This window comes from Rattus norvegicus, chromosome 4, assembly GCF_036323735.1.
Source record: "Rattus norvegicus strain BN/NHsdMcwi chromosome 4, GRCr8, whole genome shotgun sequence".
NCBI classification, from domain to species: domain Eukaryota; kingdom Metazoa; phylum Chordata; class Mammalia; order Rodentia; family Muridae; genus Rattus; species Rattus norvegicus.
Genome location: NC_086022.1, coordinates 128,901,771 through 128,927,784, shown reverse-complemented (window position 1 = coordinate 128,927,784; position 26,014 = coordinate 128,901,771).

Sequence of the window (26,014 nt, the reverse complement as noted above, 5' to 3'; positions counted from 1 at the left end):
ATTTCTGTTAGGTGTTTCAGCAAGAAAACTAACATATGCACTTCCATTAAGAAAGCAGACAAGGGGATGCAGTTAACACCCCAGTTCCTACATGACAGAAGAAGAGAGCCGGTTTGCACAGTCATCTGACCTCCACATAGAGGCTGTGGTGTGTACCCACACATATGCACACACAGGCACTGTCTCAGTCAGAGGGCTTGCAGCACAAGCATGACAATGTGAGTTCAAATCCCTAGCACAGACGTGAAAACTTGTAACCTTAGCATAGGAAGGGGTAGAAAAAAACAGATCTCTGGGGCTTGCTGGCCACAAGCCTCACTGCGAATTCAGTGAAAGATGGTTTTTCCAAAGGAATAAGATAGATAGGGTGAGGGTAGGGCATCCAGTGTCCTCCTCACTTCTGAGCACAGGTACATTCAAACACTAAACACAAACAAACAAATAAATTTAAGTGTAGAAAGCATTCTATGACTCTTAGCAATGGGTCACTAGGCTCCTGTGTGAATTGCAAGGACAAATTGATTATTTACACTTCAAAAGGTTCCTCCCCAGGCTGCACCTGCCTGAGCATTGCTTAAAAAAAAATCCAGACAGAATGAGGCTGAGGGAAAGCTCTGTTTATTAGAGTATTTGCCTGGCATACCCAAGGTCCCAGGTTCCATGCCCCATGTTGTCTATCCCCCAAAAAAATGTAGACACAAAATGTACAGTAGAATTAGCAGCATCTGTGATCCCAAAAAATATAGACAGTATGAGAAATTATTATTATTATTTTCATATCACATTACAGTCACTATACATGTCTCAAAGCGTACTTCCATTGTCTACATTTCAGAGTAATGGTAGCTATAACCCAGGACCTCTAGCTCTAGGAGTGGTACCTCCCACAGTGGCCTGACACCTCCCAGATAAATCGCTAATCAAAAAAAAAAAAAAAGAAAAGAAAAAAGGAAAATGCCACAGAGACTTACCCACAGACCAGTCTGGCAGGGGTCACTTTTTAATTGAGGTTCCCTCTTCCCAGATGTCCCTAGTTTGTGTCAAGTTGACAAAAAAAAAAAAAAACCAAAAAAACAACAACAACAAAAAAAAAAAACTAACCAGTACATCCTGAAGTTTAAGTACTATGTCATACGTACTCTGAAATTCTTTTTACTAACCTGTTTCAATAGTACAATCTCACTATCTTTTGCATTTTGCTTTTCCATATAAATTCTGAAACAGTTGAAATTCCACACAAAAAGCTTAGGGTTTTTAAACATTTTGAAAATACGAGAACTGTTGTGCACACACATACTAACTTGGGTAGAAATGGCACCTTTAAAATATTGAGTCTTTCTATCTTTAAATAAGAATTAACTTTGGGTTTATTAGATTATTCAGTGGTTTCTTTTCCTCAGCCTCTTTATTAAGATAGTATATAAGTTTTATATGTGTGTGCGTGTGTACATGTGTGTATATTCATATTCAAGGGCTATAGTGCGATATTTTGATATCCGTCTAACTTGTGAAAGTTGTGAAATAGTCACAGCAAATGAACTAAATCACCCATCATGACAGTTGCTGCCTGTGAGTATGAGTGTGGGTGTGGTTGTATGTGTGAATGTGGGTTTGTAGTGAGCACATTTAAAATCTACTAAGACCGCTGGGTATGGGTGTGTACCTGTCATCTCAACACTAGGAGGTAGAGGTAGAAGGACCTGGAAGTCAAGGCCGTCCTCAGCTACCTAGTGAACCCGAGACCAGCTTGGGCCACTTAAGACCTTGTCTCAAAAACATACGTGATCTACTAAGTAGACTTCAAGTGAGTAGAATAACTCAACTATACTCATCATACTGAACATTACACTCACAGAATTTACTCATCTTTGTTTTTTCTTCTGGAATGTTTGGTGTTTTGTTTTGTTTGAGATGGGATTTTGCTATGCACCCCAGGCTCTCCTAAGATTCTTGCCTGTTAAATGCTAGGATTACAGGTGGAGGCCCACTTACCTTTAAGTGAGTTTTCACCTTTAATCCGCATCTCCTCATCCACTTTTATCCATGCCTTCAATGCTTCTGGTTTAGAATTTTCTTTTCTCCATCAGATCTAAGTCACACGCTGTCATGCTTGCTTCTAAGAGAGAGACACAAGTTGATAAATGAGTGGTTCTCTTGCTATTATAAACAGGCTTAGGACATTTTCTGTCTATAGCAATATAGAGAAAGACAACTGAGTAAAAGTGTATTACTCCATAAGCTCCCTAAATTTTCATAGTATATATAATTACTTGTGAATTATCAAGGTGGATCACTTTCTACATTGACATGTGTATCATCACAGACGGTAAGAGTTTGCCTTTCTCCTTCCTGATATGTGCGTGTTTGTTTTCAACTGTATAAGGTAGAACCTTTAATACTATCTTCACCAAAATAAGAGCTACTCGTTTCTTCATTTTGATTTTTTAAATAGACTCTCTAGATCTGAACATTAAATCTGATATTTGACTTTAGGTCTTTGCAAGTACTGTTTTTTTTTCCCTACAGTTTTAAGAACTCTTTTTTATACTACTAATATTTATCATAATGAGTTTCACTATAACTATGTATTGACATTTTAAAAATACTTTTCCTTCATCAAATAGAGTTCACTTTGTTTCCATATTTTGTGAGTATAGTGAATTATTAGATTTTTTTTCCCAGTGTTGAACCAACCTTGCTTTCCTGGTTAGCCTTTCTTTGTTATGACAATGTCTAATTCTTCAATGCTGGCAGGTTTTATTTACTTACATTTTCTTTAGAACTTTGCGTTTGTGATCCCTAGTCTATACTGAACTATTATTTCTGCTTTCATAATGCTTTCATTTGGTGTCTGGGTTTGACTAGCCTCATAAACATGAGTTATGGAGTAGTCCATCTTTTTCTATTTTTGAAGAGGCTCTGTGTGATGGCATTTGTCTGTTCCTTAGATGTTTGTTAGAACTTGCCAGTGACAGCATCTGGACCTAGTGTTTTCTTAGTAAGAAGACTTTATAACTGCTGAGCCAACGTCTTTGATGATTTTAGGATGTGGCAGATTACAAAACCACTCACAGTTCTCTGTGCTCGATATCCCCATCCTCTCACTCACGAGGAAGCATTGAATCTGAACTGGAATAGTCAGCCGAGTATTAGCCTACAGAAGACAGTTCTTCCACTGTGCCCATCTCCCAAGAACTTGCCATGCTCTGTCTTAGAGCAGTGCCTCCACCCAGACTGGGCCATGCTTAGCCCAGCAGCAGTAAGAAACTGAGTAACAGTCAGCCCCTCTTAAAATACATGGGGTGGAGAGCTCAGCATCCATTCACAAAGTGACCCACCACCAACCTGCAGTTGACCAGAGACCAGAGAGCGTCCCATCAAGACCACCAACTTTTGAGCAATGATAAGTATTGGTCATTTAGCCATCAAGTGGCAGGGCAGTTATATAGCAGCAAAGAATTAATGCACTGGACCCTTTCTATGTTCTTTTTCTTCTACAAAAATATTAAACCATTTTATCTGGGTTTTTTTTTTAATTCATTGATATGACTGGGGTTATAGCAACATCTATGTGTATGCAGGTGCATTAGTTTTTATTCCAATTAGTTGTACTATATTTTTTATTTCCGGTACGTCTATAGTGTTTTCCTTTGTGATTATGCTGTTTGGGTTAGTCCTGCAGAGGGTTTGCCAGTTATACAGTTTCAGCCCACCAGCCTCTCTTCGACACTGTTCAGTCCCATCATACATGTCTACACCCATCACTCTGACATCTCCCATTCTGTTTCCATTGGCTTTCTTCTGGCTTCTTTGATCTTCTCTATTGCTTTGTTCGAGCAGAATCTTCGTTTTCAGCCTTCCCTGTGTTTAAGTTTAATGATTTATAAATACAAATTTCCCTTGAAAAACATTTTCATTGCCTTCCCCGGTTTTATTAGGCAGTATTTTATTATCGTTCAGTTCGAATGCCTATTACAATTTCTTCTTGAGCATATGGCTTGAGAAGTATGTTTTTAATATCTAATGGCAGGAGACGGGGTTACTTATACTTTTTATGAAGACCTGAGTTTAAGTTTGTTTTTTTAATATAGTCACAGAGTACTACATCCAACGATGCACACTGACTCACGAGATGCAGTCGTTGGACTTGGGTAAGTTGAAACCTGGTTATGAACGCATCGGTTGCTTGAAATCCGTGGTGGTAGACATATTTATGCCGCACAAACAGGCACACCAGGGCTCCATGTTCTTTCTGCAGAGCTGATTTTCCAGCATAGCTTTTGCCTACGTTACAGCAACTGCTCAAAATGTATTCACACTGACTTTATCCCCAGTACATGTCCACATTTTACATATGCTTTATAAGTGCACCAAGAATCATTTATTCTCCTATTAGAAATGGAGTCCTGGGGGCAGCAAAAGGGATCAGCAGGTAGAGAAGCTTGCCACCAAGACTTACAACCCAAGTTCAATCCCTAGAACCCACATGGTGAAAGGAGAATCAACTTCCGGAAGTTGTCATTAGACCTACACATAAGTCCTGTGGCTCACCCCTGTGTGAGCGCGCACACACACACACACACACACTAAAGAAGAGTAAAAAGCAACCATCATTTCCTTCCATAGTATTCACAGCTTTTATCAATTGCTGATTTACAAAAAGCCTTTAGCTCTCTAACTATGGTAAAGATTTGCTTGATATTTCTTCGTAATTCTAAAAATGAAACTTTTATTAAACAATGCCTTTTCTGCTTATTTAATTTTTTATATTTATAATCATTTTTATATCTATAGCTATATTATATAATTCTCTATAATATATTAATACTATACTATAATTAATATAATTATAATACATGTTATATGACTTATAGCCATATATCATTATTTTTCCCCTCCCCCTCTTCCCTTCTTCCCAAGTTCCTCCCACCTTCTACCTCCTGTGAGTATTTTGTTCGCCCTTCTAAGAAGAACTGAAGCATCCAGGTTTTGGATTTCCTTCCTCTTGAGCTACATGTGATCTGTGAATTGTATCTTGGGTATTCAGAGCTTGGGGCTAATATGCACTTATCGGTGAGTGCATACATTGTGTGTTTTTCTGTGATTAGGTTTCTCAGTTGGGATGATATTTTTTAGTGTTTTTTTTTTTTTTGGTTCTTTTTTTCGGAGCTGGGGTCCGAACCCAGGGCCTTGCGCTTCCTAGGTAAGTGCTCTACCACTGAGCTAAATCCCCAGCCCCGATATTTTTTAGTTTTATCCATTTGCTTATGAATTTCATTAAGTCATTGCTTTTAATAGCTCAGTAGTACTCCACTGTGTAAATAAACCACATTTTCTGTATCCATTCCTCTGCTGAAGGACATCTGGGTTCTTTCCAGCTTCTGGATATTATAAGTAAGGCTGCTATGAACATAGTGGAGCACGTGTCCTTGCTATCTGTTGGGGCATCTTTTGGGTATATGCCCAGGAGTGATATAGCTGGGTCCTCAGGTAGCACTATGTCTAATTTTCTGAGGAACTGCCAGACTAATTTCCAGTGTACCAGCTTGCTATCCCAACAACAATGGAGGAGTGTTCCTCTTTCTCCACATCCTCACCAGCATCTGCTGTCACTTGAGTTTTTTATCTTAGCCATTCTAACTGGTGTGAGGTGGAATCTCAGGATTGTTTTGATTTGCATTTCCCTGATGACTAAGGATTGAACATTTCTTTAGGTGCTTCTCAGCCATTCAATATTCCTCAGTTGAGAATTCTTTGTTTAGCTCTGTACCCCATTTTTTGATAGGGTTATTTGGCTCTATGGAGTCTATCTTCCTGAGTTCTTGGTATATATTGGATATTAGCCCTCTATCAGATGTAGGATTGTTAAAGATCTTTTCCCAATCTGTTGGTTGCCGTTTTGTCCTAATGACAGTGTGCTTTGCCTTACAAAAGTGTTGCAGTTTTATGAGGCCCCATTTGTTCATCTTAGAGCATAAGCCATGGGTTTTCTATTCAGGATATTTTCCCCTGCACCCATGTGTTCGAGGCTTTTCCCCATTTTCTCTTCTATTAGTTTCAGTGTATCTGGTTTGATGTGGAGGTCCTTGATCCACTTGGACTTGAGCTTTATACAGGGTGATAAGAATGGATCAATGTGCATTCTTCTACATGCTGACCTCCAGTTGACTCAGAACCATTTGTTGAAAATGCTGTCTTTTTTCCCATTGGATGATTTCAGTTCCTTTGTCAAAGATCAAGTGACCATAGGTATGTGGGTTCATTTCTGGGTCTTTAATTCTATTCCATTGACCTACCTGCCTGTCTCTGTACCAATACCATGCATTTTTTTTATCACTAATGCTCTGTAATACAGCTTAAGGTCAGGGATGGTGATTCTCCCTGAAGTTCTTTTATTTTTAAGAATGCTTCCCACTATCTTGGGTTTTTGGTTATTCCAAATGTATTTGCAAATTGCTCTTTCTAATTCTATGAAAAATTGAGTGGGAATTTTGATGGAGATTACATTGAATCTGTAAATATCTTTTGGCAAGATGGCCCTTTTTACTATATTAATCCTGCCAATCCATGAGCATGGGAGATCTTTCCATCTTCTGAGATCCTCAATTTCTTTCTTCAGGGACTCGAAGTTCTTGTCATACAAATCTTTCACTTGCTTGGTTAGAGTCACGCCAAGGTATTTTATATTATTTGTGACTATTGTGAAGGATGTTGTTTCCCTAATTTCTTTCTCAGCTTCTTTATCCTTTGAGTAGAGGAAGGCTATTGATTTGTTTGAGTTAATTTTATATCCAGCCACTTTGCTGAAGTTGTTTATCAGGTTTAGGAGTTCTCTGGTGGAATTTTTGAAGTCACTTAAGTGTAATATCATAGCATGTACAAATAGTGATATTTTGACTTCTTCCTTTCCAATTTGTATCCCTTTGACCTCTTTTTGTTGTCTGGTTGCTCTAGCTAGGACTTCAAGCACTATATTGAATAGGTAGGGAAAGAGTGGACAGCCTCGTCTAGTCCCTGATTTTAGTGGGATTGCTTCAAATTTCTCTTCATTTAGTTTGATGTCGGCTACTTATTTGCTTTTACTATGCTTAAGTACGGGCCTTGAATTCCTGTTCTTTCCAGGACTTTTATCATGAAGGGGTGTTGAATTTTGTCAAAAGCTTTCTCAGCATCTAATGAGATGATCATGTGGTTTTTTTCTTTGGGTTTGTTTATATAGTGGATTAAATTGATGGATTTTCATATATTGAACCATCCCTGCGTCCCTGGAATGAAACCTACTTGATCATGGTGAGTGATCATTTCGATGTGTTCTTGGATTCGGTTTGTGAGAATTTTATTGAGTATTTTTGCATCCATATTCATAAGGGAAATTGGTCTGAAGCTTATTTACTTTTAAAGACAGCATCCTAACAGTGTGGGCCACTGCCTTAACTTCCAAAGTTTCAAGAGATTCCTGGGTCATGCCTTTTTACCACCAGAGCATTTGTGGAAATGTGTGTACTTATGTCTTCTAAGTTCTGGAGATCGCACCACACCACTGAACTGGGTCCCCAGCACATTTCTTATGTCTTTTTATTTGAGGATAGATAGTGTATTCTCTCTATCCTTCATGTCAGTCATTTTATACTCATATGTATTCAGATAAACCACATAGAAATGGATGTTTTTTGTTCTGACTCATAATCTGTGATTTCTCATTGACGTGTTTAGTTTTGTTATTTACATTTGGATTTATTATACTCTCATTTTTAAAGTTTCTATTGATTATATTCCATTTCAGAAGGATAAGGACACACACACACACCACACACACTCACGCATGCACAAACACACACACACACACACACACACACACACACACTGCTTTTGGAATATGATATACATTTTTTTTCTCCTCACATGGCACAGACTTGACTTTGAGTTTGCTGTGGTTGGTGTTGGTTGTGAATGCTTTTTAGACACCGTCTTAAAGACCAGGATTGAAAGTGTTTCTCCACAGATGAGTAAAGATTCCCCATCCGCCAGTCATCTGAGAATCACCTGTAACCACACCTTTGCTTTGAAGTTTTTTCTTTATTGAGTGCTGGGATAAGAACATGAGTTTGACCTCATGACTTCAAGCACCTTCACCATGGCTCATGGTAAAAACTCTCATCCAAAGCAGACTCTAGAGCAGACCCTATGACCTCCATGGTTCCCTCCTGGCTGGGGTTCATTCTCAGTTCGGTACTGGATGTGTTCATCAGCTTTCTATTACTGTAACAAAACACTTGAGACACCCAGCTCCTAAGAGGAAAAGATTATTTGGCTCGTGTTTTGGAGATTTCAGACATGGCCACCAACTGCCCTGGTCACTTTGGAGCCTGTAGTAAGACAGAATGGCCACACAAGAACACATAGGGAACAAGAAGTTCATGGAAACAGGGAAGAAAAAGAGATGAGGAGATCCATGTCCTACCGTTTCCTTCAGGTCATATTTCCAATTACTAATCGTACCTTTGAAAGGTGTCCAATAGCACCAGGCTGACAACCAAACCTCTGGGGGACAATGAAGACAGGAACTAGCACTGAGACCGCTGCCCTTCCACCACTTGGCTTTCTGCTTCGATCTAGCCTCTCCCTCTAGGGAAGCTAGCTAGCTCTTTCTCTACACCTCATCTCCTTCAGAGAATCGAGTACAACCCAGGGTTTACAGACTGGGGTTGTAGCTCATGGCATGGCACTTGCCTCACTTGTTCCCAGTGTGGTTTCCAAAACCGCAAAAATAAATAAAAGCCAGGATTTAGATCACCAGAAGGCATTTTGATTGCCATTAAGGGAACGGCAAATGCAAGACTAGGTCTCCCCTGTCAGGACCAATTTTCTGCCACTTTCTGGCCTCCACAGATGCTTTACTCTTCTGCTGTGGGTTATTCGTTTTCTGTTTCCCTTTTATTTCTGTTTCCTTTTTTTCCCCTTCTTTTTAGATACATGATTTTACGTAGTGTAGAATGATCTCATACTCACCTCGTAGTTGAAGATGACTTTGAACTCCTACTTTCACCTCCCAAGTGGGGCTATAGCAGTAATCACATATGCCTGGTGCTAGGGATCAAAGCCAGGAGGTTGTGCCGTCTCCCTGAGGAGCACCTCTCCAGCTCTGCCAGGGGAGCACCTCCCTGGCTCAGTCTACACAATTTTATTTAGTGATTGTTTTTCTCCTGTCATTTGTGCATCCTGGATGGGGTTTCTGCAAGTAGCTTGTCCACCACATGGCCGGAAGAAGAAGTTTGCCCTGCTCCCCTTCCTCACTCCCTTGGTTATCTCTTTTGTAAACACAATTGTCAGCTACTTGTTTGAGTTTGTTTCTGCCCTACAGGACTTCACTCTCAGGCTGGGAGCCCAAGCTTGTCAACAGCCTCTTGAAGCTTCATGAGTTTCTCTAAATTAACACACAAATGAACAAAATGGCTCAAAAGCGAAAGGGATGAGGTTAAAGTAACAAAATAGGTCCTAAAGGGAGGCAGTTATGGTGACCATGTAGGTCCTTCCAAAGGGATGTAGTTATAGTGACCAAGGATGTTCTTAGAGAAGACAAGCTGTCTGTTCCCTTCTTACATCTGAGCAGGGAGAGCAGAAGCAGCTAAGGGTTAGTGGGAAACTGAAATTTCTGTTCTCTGTCCTGCCCTCACTCCTGGGGGTCAGGCCACCTCAAGTCACAAGAAGTGAGGAAGGGATTTTTCAAGTTAAGATTGTCAAAAATATTCACGGTCTCCATGGAGCCTACACGTTACAGGTTTGGTATGATATGTTGTAAAGGGTTCCCAGATCACTGTTTCTCTACAAATCCCATATTTTTTTCTTTCTATATAAGTGATACCAGGTGCCTGAGGGGCTCCTGGGATGTGGGAACAAAGTACTTGGGGTGGGGGTGAGCAGGGCTCCCACACACCTGTACACCTGTTGACCAACCTACTGGCTGTTTCTGTCCCAACAGGTTTTGTTTACCATAAGATTAAAGTCAGTCTCGGTCTCTGTCGGACATGCTGTCACTGCTTTATGGGTGACAGCAACACCAGAGCCAAGACATCAGTGGGCTCTGTCACCTTTGGAAATGCTTTTTTATGGGCTTTCTTTTTTATTGATGGGAAACCTGATAACATCACAGGGCCTGAAGTACCCCCTCCCCACCCTCAAACTGAAGTAACCTGTTGACAGTGGAGTAAAACACCGAGGTCAGAAGCCTAAAGACAAAGGAGAATGAAGAGTCTGGGGAGCTGGCCTCATGGGTAAAGTGCCTCCCTCATAAGCTTGAGGACCTGCATTTGGATTCCTCAATGCCCCTGTGAACAGCCTCTCACCCCAGAGCTGGGGAGGCAGAGACAGGAAGATGGCAGGTAGGTGCTGCAGAGAGCCAGTGTAGCCAAAGGGAAGAACTCTAGTTTTGCTTTCTCGAAAAACTAAGGTGGAGACTGACAGAGGAAGACAGCTGACATGGACCTTTGGCCTCTGCACACATATCCTTACACTTGTGAAGTGCACAGAGAGAAGGGTGAGGAGGAGGAGGAGGAGGAGGAGGAGGAGGAGGAGGAGGGAGAGGAACAGAAGGAGGAATAGGAGGAGGAGGAGGAGGGAGAGGAACAGAAGGAAGAATAGGAGGAGGAGGAGGAATAGGAGGAGGAGGAGGGAGAGGAACAGAAGGAAGAATAGGAGGAGGAGGAGGGAGAGGAACAGAAGGAAGAATAGGAGGAGGAGGAGGAATAGGAGGAGGAGGAGGAGGAGGAGGAGGAGGAGGAGGAGGAGGAGGAGGAGGAGGAGAAATTAAAACAAAGAAGGGAGAAGGGTTCCTTGAACTCTTGAATCTAGAAACAGGTCTACTTGAATTATTAGTCAGGGCAGTAAACCACAGCAGGGTTTACCAGGGCAATCTACCTACTACTGACTGAGTCATATCAGAAAACCCTAAAAGTCACAAATGTACTGACCGATCATCCGCTCTAGACTCTGTGCTAACATTAACAAATCTGTGATGCTCCATTGGACCTCAGAATCCTTCTTCACACAGAACAGAGAAGAAGCCTGAACACCTCTCTGATCCTCCATGAGCATAAAGCCTCCATTTCCATTCGCTGCTTTTTCAGTCAATCACGAGCTGAGGGGGTTGACCTCAGAACTTATTTCTCAAAGGCAATTTATTTCTTGTATAATTTCTTCTACCAAAACCTACTTCCCTTTTCTCTTGGTAATGTTTCAAAACAAAATTAAGGCAATTTACATGATGAATTCCTTACAGCAAGATACATGCAATCAGATAAAATGAAATTGTCCAATTTTCCCCGATCTGGACTTAATGACTCAAGTCCCTAAAGAATATACTGGAAGGAGATAAGGTCCAGATAGCCGAGGTGAAAGCTGAGATAGAAATTAGCAAATGATTTTTCCACAATGGAAAGATTTTTCCATCAGATTTCACTTGACCTTGGACACTGTGTCAGCAATAAATAATTAATGCTGTTTATGACAGTAATGCTCCATTTAAGTGGCATTACCAGGAGATTAGGTGCTTTAAAGGAACAAACTGGCTAGATACGAAGATTTGTTCCCTTTAAGTGTATGAGTGCGCGCATGCGCACACACACACACACACACACATTCACACTCACATAAACATATTCACATATATACACTCATACAATCATGCATACATACACACAATCACACACACACACACACATTCATACTCACATAAACATATTCACATATATACACTCATACAATCATGCATACATACACACAATCACACACATACACACACTCTCTCTCTCACACACACACACATTCACACTCACATAAACATATTCACATATATACACTCATACAATCATGCATACATACACACAATCACACACATACACACACACTCTCTCTCACACACACACACATTCACACTCACATAAACATATTCACACACATACACTCACACAATCATGCATACATACACACAATCACACACACACACACACACACACACACACACACACACACCACTTTACCATAGCATTTCTTGTGTGTTTATTTTCTAAAATGCTCGGCAACGTTTCGTGACTTGTTGACATCCCCTGACACACAAACACTTATTCATTCAACAAATACGCATCAGAAATCTAACTTGCGGGCACTCAGCCTGGTGTAGGTACTCACAAAGATGAAGAGACAGAGACCCGCCCTTGCCTACCCTGTGTGCTGGTGAAGAGAGGGTAATTACGAAGAAACTGTGCAAACCGTAAGTGCCAGGGCATGAGAAATGTAGGCTGTTGTGGCTATAGTGAATGGAGTGCCAAAATAGTAGAGTGAAGATGGCTGAGACCTCCAGGACATAGGCCTCCCACTGGGCCCTCTGATTGCTGTGACTTGGCTCTCACTACTGGTCTTAGTGACTGATGTGTCCCTGGAATTCAGACACAATTTCTTCTTGGTGTAGGATGTTGCTGATAGCCTTTTGCTACCTGATAGTACATAGAAAGTGATTAAAAGTGTTAAACACATAGTGTGAGAGTCATTGCCACATAACCAATTAACTCAAAATAAGCCAGCTCCAAGGACTAGAGATGCAGTAGAGAGCTTACCTAGCATGCACGAGGCTGAGGTCTGATTCTCAGAACTATTTAAACTGGGGAGCCTGCATATAGTCCCAGCATTCAAAGGGTGAGTGGAAGCGAATGAATCTGGAGCAAGGTATCACATAGCCAGCCTGGAGCTTGAACTGCCCGAGACCCTGCTTCAAAAATCAAATTGTCTGTGTGTTTGTGTATGTGTATATATAGTGCATGTATGTATGTATGTATGTATGTATGTATGCATGTATGTTCAAATGTGACTGTAACCTGTGTGTGCATGTATATGTGTACACATAGCATGTGTATATACTGTGTGTTCATATGTAATTTATGTGCACACATATGCATGTGTGCTGGCTCTTGGAGATCTGAAGGCAGGATCCCATTCTTCAAGTGCCAACTGTGAGAACTTCAGTTCTTTGCTGGCTTCAGTCCAGGGGCCACTCCTTGCTGTTCCAGGACCCTCTCCAACACAGCAGCTTGCTGCCTCAGAACAGCAATAGAGCATCATTTGCAAATGGAAGTCACAGCCTTTTGTAACCTAGCCATCCAAATGACAGTCCATCACATTGGTTCCAGTCACAGGGCTGTCCGTGTCTGAGGGAATGAATACCAGGAGGGGCACCAGTGGGCACTCACTCCACATGCCAGTCACATTATGGGCCCTCTTCCAGAGACTGAAGCAAATGTCAGTCCTTCCCAGTGAGCCCAGAAAGAGCTTCAAGAGATGACCTAATGGAGAACCCCAAGAGGCTTATTACCAATCAATCTGGGAGATCAGATCAGTTGCCTGCTTGGATTTGAATACTGAGCACTGTGATCATTGCTATAGGGAAAAATGGTTAAGTAAGGAACATGGAAAGAAGTGGAGCCTCTCTTTGGAAATGGCAACTTGCTGGACCACAGCAGTCCTCTAGCAAATCAGTGGGAGGGGAAGTAAAACCCGAAGCAGAGATGAGCTGACAAAGCCTTGTACCTGCAGGCTGTGGTTCCGATGTACCTACCTCACAGCATGCAGGGGTCGCAGGAGACTGGATTATGTTATGGCTGGAGCTTTGCCATCTGTGGCATTCTGTCACCTTTGCTATGTGTTTTGCTGGTTCCAGGCAAGTCACCCAATGTGCTCAGGAGGATAACACTGGGACAGAATGACTGAAACCTCTGACCAGGACACAGAAGACCCCATGACTGCAATGGACAATTTACTCAATGAAAAATACTGGGCAGGGGCCTCAAGTGTCATTATGGCTCCCGCTCACCTCTCTGGTGAGGAGGGGCGGGGAGGGGGCTTGCTTCTCTGGGATGAGACAGGCAGAGCAGTGCTTGACCCGACGGTGCTTCTCTATTTTAATTTACTCACCTTCCCTTTCCACAAACATAAAAATCTCTTCTCCAGAGAAGCAGCTCTCACTGCTTCCTCCTAAATCTTCCATGTTCTCTGCATGTTTATGCCTGTTACACACTGAGGCACATCTTGTTCTTTGTCCATACCCACTTAGAATTCATAAAGGCTTCACCTCTCTCCACGGAACTTCATACATACACAAATTCATACATGCACACATATACCTATGTATCATATATGTGTGTCCACATATAAAGTGTTCTCAAAAGCAGGGAGTCACAATGTTCTAGACATTCATTTTGAGACGATGGTCTTGCCGTTGTTGCTTGGGGGCTTGGGTGTGTCTGTTTGTTTGTTCGCTCCTTTGGAGATAGGATCACACTATGGAACTCTGGCTGGCCATGAGCTACTGATCCTCCCGCCCCGTTCTTCTGAGGTCTGGGATAATAGCTATCTACCACCAACCCAAGCAAGATTAAGATTTTAGGGCTTGAGGGATGACCCAACAGGGACAAAGCCTGATGACCTGAGTGTGAATCCACGGGACTGAAGAAAAGATCCTTGCGCATGCACACACAATAAAGACATGAGTTTAATTAAATTCAGATTTGAATGTGTTATTTTGAGATCGTTTCAAACCTTAAGAAAGATGTCTTTATGCACCGTCCTCCTTCACCCAGCTCCTTCATCTTCCCCTTAGGGGTCTCTCAAAGACACAGTCATATATTTTCCCCTGAACCATGGAAACATAGCTGGCAAGCATAAAATCAACTCATTTCCCTTTACTATTCCATTGTGTGCCTTCTGTAACTCTTCTAAAACAGCTGCCATACAGCCTTAAGACATTGTGGAAGTCAAGCCAGAACCCAAAGGCCTCTTTTGCATTTCCAGTTTATCCCAGTGATAACCCTGCATGCCTCAGGTCAAGTCCCAGTCACACCCTGGACTGAGCCCTTGTCTGCTCTGTCTCCTTCACATGCCCAGCTCCTAGCCTCCCACTTGCCTCTGCAACCTGGACTGTTTATGAAGAACACAGATCAATACTGCACAGCCCTCCATCTGGGTTTATTTAATAGTTCCTCAGGGTTGGAGTTCTGCTCTGTCTTGGGCAAAAGACTCACAGAATAAATGTGTTTTTCTCGGAGTGTCCTGACAGTGGGGACTCAAGGTGTGTCTGTGGATGGTGGCTGCCAGGTCTCTCCACTTGATCTGTAATTATTCGGTACTCAGTGTTTACCTGTGGAGACAGACTCAGAGGCTTTGGAGTGTCCTGATCCTCATCAATTTTTATCTGCCTATTCTAGCAGATGGTCCTTCCCCAAATCTATCTTTTCCTGTAATTTCCTTCAAGTATATAGTTTTTGAGATGGGGTCTTGTGTACTCCAGGCGTCCTAAACTTGCTACATAATCAAGAATGACCACATCCTCCTGCCTCTGCCTCCCCAATGCCAAAGTTACGGGTGTGTGTTGCCATGCTGTGAAAAGTTTTTAAGGAAGGGCTTTACTCTCCAGAGATTCAGAGGAATAGTTTTGAGATTGTCACCCTCTGCCAACATACTCCTGAAACTGCTCTATGGGGCACCAGCTGCAGCCTACTGAGAATCAGCTCCTAGCAGAGCCTGAAGGTGCTGGTGATCTCCCTTATGAAGAATGTTTATGGGTTGCACTGTAGGTTTGGCCAAACTTCACACACACACACACACACACACACACACACACACACACAACCACAGATGCCTCTTTTTCCTCTTGTACTAAAGAAAGGGCCACCTCTTACTCCTGAATCTGACTGCAGTACATTGCCCTAGAGGGGAAAATCCTTATCTCCAAACAAAGGAATGATTCAAAGTCTGCCTGTCCACTGTGGAGAAAGTGAATGGCTCTAATGACTGAGTTACAAATCCCTCTGTACGGCAATTCATTTTCAATTCTTTGCTGTCAACAGAACTGAAGGCAGAGCTGATGGAGTCGTCAGCTGCTAGAGCAGGAGAAATAATTTTTGATGATAGATGAGCATATGATTTTTGGCAAGTAACTCAGAACTGTTTAGAGAACTGAGCGGCGTTGCCATGACAAAACTCTGCCCGCCCACCTGCTTATGTGAGCAAGGGTCTTTAGTCCCCTAAGCTGTGATTAAAAGTGATATACAGGGTGAGGGTAGAGGAGATAGAAAAAGAAGAAGGTAACAGGGAAGAAGGGAGAGGGAGGGAGGGAAGCAGGGGAGGGAGGGAGGAACCTGTTCAATTAATACTGAACCTTATCTCATTTGAACAACAAAACCTGGGAGTTGAAGCACCCCTGAACGTCAGGCAAGAACACCATATTTACCTCACCTGAGGCACAGACCCAGATCCTGTCTCAGAAAACGGAACCAGAGAAAGAGAAGAGGTGCGACAGAGTCAGGCTAACACCTCCATCTCATCTACCTGTGTGCTTTCAGGAGCTTTTACTTTCCTTGTTCCCTAATCATTGGTCACAGTTGAAAATAAGCCGAGTGCTGGTGGCACATGCCTTTAATTCCAGCATTCCAGAAGCAGAGATCTCAGAGTTCAAGGCAAGTGTGGTCTTCCGAACTGGTTCCAGGACAGCTAGGGCTACACAGAAAAACTTTGCCTCAAGAAGAAAAAGAAGAGGAGGAAGAGGAGGAGGAGGAGGAGGAGGAAGAGGAAGAGGAGGAGGAGGAGGAAGAGGAGGAAGAGGAGGAGGAGGAGAAGAAAGAGGAGGAGGAAGAGGAGGAGGAAGAGGAGGAGGAGGAAGAGGAGGAGGAAGAAGAAGAAGAAGAAGAAGAAGAAGAAGAAGAAGAAGAAGAAGAAGAAGAAGAAGAAGAAGAAGAAGAAGAAGAAGAAGAAACAAAAATGAACACACTCTTCTGTTCTAGGCAATTAAGTAAAAACAGTAACAACCATGATGTTAGCAACATGGAAATTGTATTTATACCACCGTCAAAGTCATGGAGTATAAGATTTAGATTGGAACTTAAATTACATCTTTTTTAAAAAGCTTTTGAAGGTTGCAGGTCTATTGGAGCAAATGCTGTGGGATGGGGTGGAATGTCAAATCCCAGTGATAACATGGCTTCCTCTCAGTAAAGAGTTAACAGACCACTTTTATTTTATGGCATCAGGTGTTGGAAGTAACCCAACTTTTGCACAGTTCTTTAGCCTCACAAGGAAAGGCTCTTGTTCCCACCTTAGGAGTGTGTGAGCAGTAGGTAATAAGGAAAGCATGCTGGAGCCAGCATGAGAACAGCATTCAAAGAACACTGTGAGACGATGCTTTCTTCCGAGTACATCACAGAATGGCTCTACTGCATGCCCCCGTCTTCTTCAGAATATATTTCACCTCCCATCCAGATCTTCCCTCCCATCCAGGTCTTCATGAGCCCCTCTCACCCATCACACTTCCCCTATCCACACCAGCATTGCTTCACCCCTCCAGTCAAAGCCCACTTCTCTGTGATACCTAGTTTTGTTTTGTTTTGTTTGTCAATGAAACAAACTGGAAACATCAGGGAAGAGAAACCCTTAGTTGAGAAAATGCTCCCATCAGATTGGCCTGTGGGGCATTTTCTTGATTAATGATTGATGCTGGAGGGCCCAGCCCAACTGTGGGTGTTGTCACCTCTGGGGAGGTGGTCCTGGGTCGCATAAGAAGGCATGCTGAGCAAGCCCTGAGGAGCAAGGCAGTAAGCAATGTTCCTCTGTCCCTCCCTTTCAGTGCCTGCCTCAAGTGCCTGCCCAAACTTCCCTCAGTAATAAAATGGAACCTTCCTCTCCAAGGTGCTTTGCGGGTGGTTTTTAACACAGCAATAGAAAGCATATTAGGACAGGTGCCCATTGCCAGGAAAACACAACGGATTGTTCCAAAAATTCTGCTTAGACTCTCAGAACCCATGGCTCCTCTGAAATCACAACCAAGAGTTCACTGCCCTTGTAGTAAGCTCCTTCCCCACATTCTGCTTAAATGGGGGCCATCCTGTGTTTTCACTTGTGCTATGTAGGAGCCCTGTATGTCAAGGTCAATGCAAATGGCAGTGTAAAGAGGGAGGTTGACATCTATTTCCACGCTCTGGAAGGCTCATAAATACACGTATTAATAATCTCATCATTTGTTAAGTGTAGGGAAAGTCCCAGGTTGTGTTTTCGTAGACACCCTAAGAACAGCCCGCACCAAATGGCTACGTTTAATCTTGTCCTTAACCATACCTCGGGGTGGTCTCTGACCCCTGCCTAGGATTCTGAAGTTCATTCTTTTGTTTTCAGTCAGGTATGAAATAAATATCCCGAAGAGTTAAAGTAAATCAATGTACCCCTCCCCCAGGGTAATTGAGCTGTTGGCAGTCTATATTTTATTCTTGCAATTTCTTACTGCTCAGTTATTTGTATCAAATGACTGTCTGCTATACTTACAATGTTTGTTTTAGTTGGAAGTATAATCAACCACATAAAAGATACCAGTTATTAACCTTAAGAGAGTTTTAATTGAGCTCCACAAAAATGGTTCAGTCAAGACAAAATATATCAATAAAAAAAGAAAAAGTTAGGCTGAGGTATGATTTAACTGATCCTTTCTACTTAAAATAATAAAATCCGTGATACTAATGTAATAACACTGGTCAAAGTTCGTAGTAAAATCAGTGAGGTTGGGGTTCTACATCTGTATCAATACCACGAAATTAGTCTGTCCCACTGCACAGTATTATGAAGTCTATGTCTTTTAGGAAGCCATTCTTTTTCTTTGAATCTAGGTTTTGTTTGGTTGTTGTTGTTGCTGCTGCTGCTGCTGCTGCTGCTGCTGCTGCTGCTGCTGCTGCTGCTGCTGCTGTCTGCTGGAAGTGTGCCCTAGCTGTCGCCTATGCTGTCGCCTATGCTGTCGCCTATGCTGTCGCCTATGCTGTCGCCTATGCTGTCGCCTATGCTGTCGCCTATGCAAATAACACAGCATAGAAAATAACCAGTGAGAGTGTGGGGAGGCCCCAGTTGAGCTTCCAGCTCGTGAAAGTGTTCTGAAGCCCCTCTAATGTGGGATAATGTGTAGACCTTATACATGCTAGGGGAAAAGGAGGGCAGCGGCAGGACAGAATGAAGGCCTTGTAGAACACACAGCCAAAGCAAAGTACACAGGGAGGGCTGCCACCAAGAGTGACTTTCATTCTGTAATTTACATTTTCTTCAGTTTAATGGGCTTGCAAAGCAGGCATCGATTTTACCATCTCAAGCAGGGCTTACATTTTTCAAAAAGAAGCTGGGCATTGGTGTCTTTAAACCCAGTACTCAGGAAGCAGAGGCAGGCAGACCTCTGAGTTCAAGGCTAGCCTGGTCTACAGAGTGAGTTTCAGGACAGCTAAGGCTACACAGAGAAACCCTGTCTTGAAAAGAAAAAAGAAAGAAGGAAAGATGGATTGATTCCAACTTTGGTACTTTAGTTCCTAGGAAAAGTAGATTTCATGGCTATCAGCAGGACATTGTAGAGTGCCCCAAAATTTTTATTTCTCTGGTTCCAAAGTCTGTAGGCAACAGCTACCTAAAAGTAGGCCTTTGGGCTAAAAGATGTACTCCCCCTTCTCTCTCTCTCTCTCTCTCTCTCTCTCTCTCTCTCTCTCTCTCTCTCCTCTCTCTCTCTCTCTCTCTCACACACACACACACACACACAGAGAGAGAGAGAGAGAGAGAGAGAGAGAGAGAGAGAGAGAGAGAGAGAGAAGGATATTCTAGCATACTCCCTGAGAGCCCTACTTTCTCTCCTTTGTCCTGAATAATTTAAGTGGAGCTAAAGGAAGCTATTCTTTTCCACAAGCTTGGTATCAAAGGGTCAGAAGAGCTGTGTGGTGAGTTACTCTTTTATCAGTGTTATCATGATTAAGTGTCCCTCTAACATTATTAATGCATTCAACACTTCAGTCTGAGTGCCTATCAGACACTCAGCTACCCACTCTCATGGCGGCGGGATTTAGTCTTCTGTGCAGCTGCTTAGCCACTCAGTAATTAGTCGCTGCTGCAAGATTTACGTGCTGTGTGGAAGAGGGCATTTGAAGCTCTGTAGATATGGTAGGAGACTGGTCAACCACAGTCCTTGCTGGAAAAAAGTTTACGGTTTAGTGAGAGAGAAACACACACAAACAAATTCAAATGATCACAATGTGGTATGTGTCCCATGAAAGCCACACAGGCATTAAAAAAGAGACACAGCTACATTGATAAGGCCCTCAAGGATGCCCCTCAAAGGATCTGACTAAGAGAATAGGAAGAGTCCACCAGGCCTGAGAAGGACAGCAAGTTCAATCTGAGGCAGGAAAGTTGCTCTGGAACAAGATGTTCTGTAGGACAGCACTGGGGAATGAGAGTCTACACAGCTTCTTTAATCAGTGTCATGTTTGGCTGCATTCATCAGAGAATTTACATCTAAGTTTGTATCAGCAACAACAATAATTTTTTCACAAAAACATTCTGACGATGCTTTTCCTTCCTTCACCTCCCAGGTGCCCCACCTCTCTCTAGAAAACAAACAGGCAAACAACAACAAAAACAAAGAAATAAACACACATATACAAAACGAACCTGTTGTTGTAAAACTGTAAAAATAAAAGACTGTCTTTTATCCCCCACTAGATCCGAATTGTAGTGCTCCAAGATATCTCCTAGATATCTTGCCAGAAGCACACATCGCAGTGTCCAAGGCAACCCAGTGTCTCTAGCCACCACACACTTTCTTACACTTAAATCGCTACATGAATGAACACACAACACAATAACCTTTGATCCAATTGATAAGATATAATTGCCCACCTAGACATACAAAGCCCTATACACATCCATCCCTTAAGAACATTCATAACAACCTGTAAAGGGACAGCGTGGACTCAGCGTCAGCCTCCATGTTCTCTCTCCGCCACAGCTTCTCTGCAGTCTCCTGTCTCTTCCTCCTTTCCGTTCACGACACAAACCCCACAAAATCTGAAGCCATGATACACATGCAAAAGACAAGTGAGACAAAAAACACCCAAACAAAGCAACGTGAGACAAAAAGTCTACAAAAATACCAATGAGCTCATTTTGTGTTGGCCATCTACTGCTAACATGGGATCTACCCTTAAATGTGGTTAATATGCCCAGTGATGTGCCAATGGACAAAAAAACTTTTCCTTTGTTAACAATCATAAATAGCTTCTTGGTTAGGGGTGGGGAACTGTGTCCACTCCCACTCCTCAGCTTTGGAACCTCAGCTTTGGAACCCTCTGATTGCTGCCACTGTCACTATGTGTGCATATGTGCAGGAATCCTGTTATGTCTGGAAGACACTGGTGCCATGAAGTCATCCATCGCCCTTTGGCTCTTACAGCCTTTCACTTCCTCTTCAGCATCGTTCCCTGAGCCCTGAAGGAAAGGGTCTGATGAAGACATCCCATCGGATGCTGTATACCAAGGTCCCTTACTCTTTGCCCATTGAGTTATGAGTCTCAATGTTAGTTCCCATCTACCGCAGGACGAAACTTCTCTAATGCTGGCTGAGCAGTCTCATGGGCACTGATCTTTGGGTATCAGAAAGTCATTAGAAGTTATTTGATTGCTATTATTTATTGTTCCTTTAGCAGAATAATAGTATTTGGTTTTCTTCTAGGTCCATGGCCTATCTGGTCTTCAGTTCATATCCACCTGAGCAGTGTCAGGAATTGGTTTCCAATCAGAGAGTGGTTGGTTACTCCCACAATGTTTGTGGCCCTATTGTTCCAGCACGTCTTACAGGCTGGTTGCTGTGTAGATTGTAGGTTTTGTACCTGGGCTGTCAAACACTTCCCTCCTCTGGTAGCACGCAATATACTTTCTAGTACCATGAACACTAGTCAGTAGGGGTGAGGACTTCTGGTTAGGTGTCAGTTCAATTTCTCCATGATACTTTTCCATGTTCTGTGAGATATAAGTGTTGTCTTCTGCAATAGGGCCTTCCCATCAGTTTGTGAAGAGCAACTAATCTTCTTGGCAATAGACTGAGGTGTTTAGGAACTAAACCAACTAAATACAGCTCGTTCCTGGCACCGAAGGCTTTGCTTGGTGGCAAGAGATGTCTAGTTGAGGTATTGTCTCCCACATTATTTGGTGACCCCATTTAGATCTCTTTCATATATGTACATATTTTAGGGAGGTTCTACAGCAGTAGGTCTCCATATAGCCCCTCACATGACTCTCAGTTTCAGCTATCCTCCCCGTATTCCCTGCATTGCCCTCTTTTCACCTTCCTCCCCATTTAATCTTTCCACTCCAGACTCCCACTGTCTCTCCATAACTATATAGTCTATTCCTCTTCCTTTGAAGATCATTCCTTCCTGCCTAGTCCCTTATTCTATACCTAACCTCTGGGGTAATACAGATTGTAGCATACATATCAAAGGCTTAAACACTAACATTACCTATTGAAAAATATAAATATTTCTTTTTAGGCCTGGGTTGCCTCACTCAGAATGAATTTTTTCCTAGCTCCATCCATTTACCTGTGAATTTCATAATTTCATTTTTTTAACCAATGAACAGCATTCCTTTGTGTAAATATGCACACTTTCATTACCTGTTGATCAGTTTGTGGTCACCGAGACTGTTTGAAACTTTTGGCTATTCTGAATAGACAGCGACGAACCTGAGTGAACAGATATCTCTGTAGTGCGATAGAGTTTCTGCGTAGACAACACTAAAGCGTGGCACAGCCAGATCCTGAGGTAGATTGATTCCCAGCCTCCTGAGGAAGCACCACACTGATTTCCACAGTGACTGTACAAGTTTGCACTCACACCAGCAATGGAGGAGTGTTCCCCTTACTCTATCTCCTTACCAGTATGAGCTGTCATTTGTTTTATTGAACTTGGCCATTCACAGTTTCTAAATGTGATATTTGTTTTCTTCATAGTCGGGATTTTTTTCTTTACATATTTTAGATACCAACCCTCCATGTGTAACTGGTAAAAATCTCTTCCCATTCTGTAGTTTGCCACTTTGCCTAAATGATGCTGTCCTTTGCCATACAGAAATTTTTCAGTTTCACAAATTAATTGTTGATCAGAGTGCCAGTTCTAACAGTCAGTGTTCTGTTCAGAAAGTCTTTTCATGTGCCAAAAAGTTCAAGACTCTTTCCCACTTTCTCTTCTGTCAGATTCAGTGTATCTGATCTTATGTTGAGGTTTTGCTCCATTTAGAGTTGAGTTTTGTAGAATGATAAATATGAATCTATTTGCATTTTTCTCATGCAGCCATCGAGTTGAACAGCACCATTTGTTAGACATACTGTCTTTTCTCCAGTGTGTAGAAGTTTGTATCTTAATTGGGATAATCAGGAGGGAGGATGAGGAGGAGTTGGAATGAAGAAGCCTTACCCATAATGCTTTGCTGGAACTCTTCACTACTCTTGAGAGGAAAGCAGCCACAGACAGCTGTCATGAATGGATCTCTCTGTTTACAGAAACTGATCAGATACGAGCTGCAGTCTGTAATTGCTGACCCCTGATATAAGGCACACAGTCCATGGAGTGATGCTTCCTTGTGCCTGGACTGAACTACTCAGGAGGCTTGCCTCTAATCATAGGCCATCCCAGCCTATGTAGAAAGTATCAGAGTAATCTGAAGGACAGTGAGCCTAGGCCACATGACATCCTTCCTTAAACGACAACAAAAGTTACAATAGAAGAAAGAGAAGAGAGGACCAGACAATCAGGACCCTCCTGGGGCCCACCATCAGGTAAAGCCAGTGACTGTAAAGTCGGTAGGTGGTAGTGGGAAATTTGCAGGTCTGTACCTAATGATGAACTGCTGAACTCTTGGACTATCCAGATGTACAATGAGACAACACAGACATGTTTCACGAGAAAAGAGCCAGAGGCTTCCCAGAAAAGGCCTGTTGACAAGTTACCTTTCTCTTACTTTGCTAGGACTATTTAGTTTCGTGTTTATGCATAAGCATTTACAACTGAAAATCCTCCTCCTAGGCCCTATCCATCATGACTGCTCACTTCCTCTCCCTTCCCCAGAGATAACCCACGTCACTGGTTTCTTCTCAGTATTTCCAGGGACTGGACAGATTTAAGCAAATGAGTGTTTCAGGCGCTCTCCTTTTCTTTTTTTTCCCCTCTGTGTTAATGTGGTGATCTGAGTGGACATGAGTAAGAATTTTCCAGAGCAAGAGGTTCAGAGAATGACAGGAAAAGAACATGCTAGAAGCAAGAGAAAGCATAGATCTTAAGGTTGTGGAGTAGGGAGAAGAGGAGACGGCACAATAGAAAAGCTGGGTACAGTCTATAGCTCTACAAACACTGGCTATCAGGCAGGGAGGGAGAAGAGACTGGACCCAGGCAGCCTTCACTGTCAGGTTACAGAATACAGATCTAATCTGGTTGGCATCTGGGATCCAATAAAGGCTTTTTGTTCACACAGGAGCGACACGTGCTAATTGGTGTTCTTGCAGCTGGTAGGGGGCAGATATGGAAGTGAGCCTCGAATGCCAGGTGGAAAGGGTGAGTACCTCCCTCACACAGGAGATTATTAAATAGAGAAAGAGGGGACAGGGCTCTGTTTATAGAGAGCCCAGGGTTTGATCCCTAGCATCGTGCAAACTGGATGTAGCGGTATAGACCTCTTAACCCTGGCATTTGAGAAATGGAGGCAAGAAGTCCTAGGTCAGCCTCAGCTATTACAGTGAGTTGAGTCCAGCCTGGGCTATGTGAGGCCCTATCTCAAAAAACCAAAATAAATAAATAGAGGAAGAAACGATGTTAAAGTCAGACTAATCTATCGGGAAAATGCCTGAGGGAACACTGGGTAAGAGACAGAATCCTGGCCCTGAGGAAGGGCCCTCTGCACTCATCCTCATGGTTGCTGGCAGGAGACCTTTACAAAAACATTGCTATACAGGAGACCTGAGCTCCTTGTTTACTGCTAGACGAAGAACAGACACACTTGGTGTTCCTTGACGTTCCTGGGGTTCTTGCCCATGTCAGTTTGCTTCATGATAGCAACAAGCTGAGAAGGCAACAGAGGGCGTTGTCCAGCCAGATGGAAGTCCAGCCCTCTGTAACCTAATTTAAAAAATGACATCCCACCAACATTGCCAGCTCTGCTGATTGGAAGCAAGTCATGAGGTCCAGCCCACACTAAGGGCTGGGCAGAGGAGGGAATTGAGGCCTGATACAAGGAACTGTGGTCACTGGGGCCCGTTTAGAAGGTGAGGGTTACTCCTGTGAGTGTTCCTTTTCTGACTGGGAACAAGGCAAGGCCTGGAGTGCTTTGTCCCTCACCCTCCAGTCCAGCCAGGAAATCATTTTGCTCCCCCTTGGCTTGCCGATCAACATCTGGGGCTAGTGATCCCTGCTACAGCATCATCCACTTCTGATAATCAGATGCCTCTTCTGACGTCAGAGCATCTGGGAACAGTTAGAGGCAAGCCGTGCTGGCCGAGTCTTCCTGCCAGAGTCGGCTGATTGTGGACAGTGCGCTCTCAGCCCCTATGGTCTGTGACGGCCGTGCACTGAAGGGCTTGTTAAACACACAGATCAAGTCTTCACAACAGTCTTCAGTGGACCCTTACTTTTATAGACAGAGCTGACTGGCAGGTTTGGTGAAGGATTTATTCTGCTGCTAGCAGGCTTTCCACAAACAGCCATGTGTCAGATAGGGGCAGACAACCCAAAGGCAAGGCTGGAGGAACTAACTGGGAGCTCAGAGCCCAGCTGTGTCAACTGCTATTCCAAACCGCCCGGGGCAAAGAGAAATGACAGCAGCTGTCATTGTGTGTGCAGACCGTGGTCCAGGAGAGAGCTGAGCATGTGACCTTGGGGATCTAGTTTTCACTCCCTGGTAATGCTGTCACCCCCAGTTGGCTGAGAAGAAGCTGACGGAGGAACTAAGGGGTACATGTAGACACACAGAGATACTGCTCAGCAGCTCCAGGGACAGGCCATCTCCCTTCCAAGCTTCCTAGTCTGAAGCTGGGCACCGGCCGTGATTTAGCTTCATCACGGGTCATGGACTACAAAAAGGCCTCAGCAGAAACATGAGGGAAGGGCCCGTGGCAAGGAATTTTCATCACTAAAGT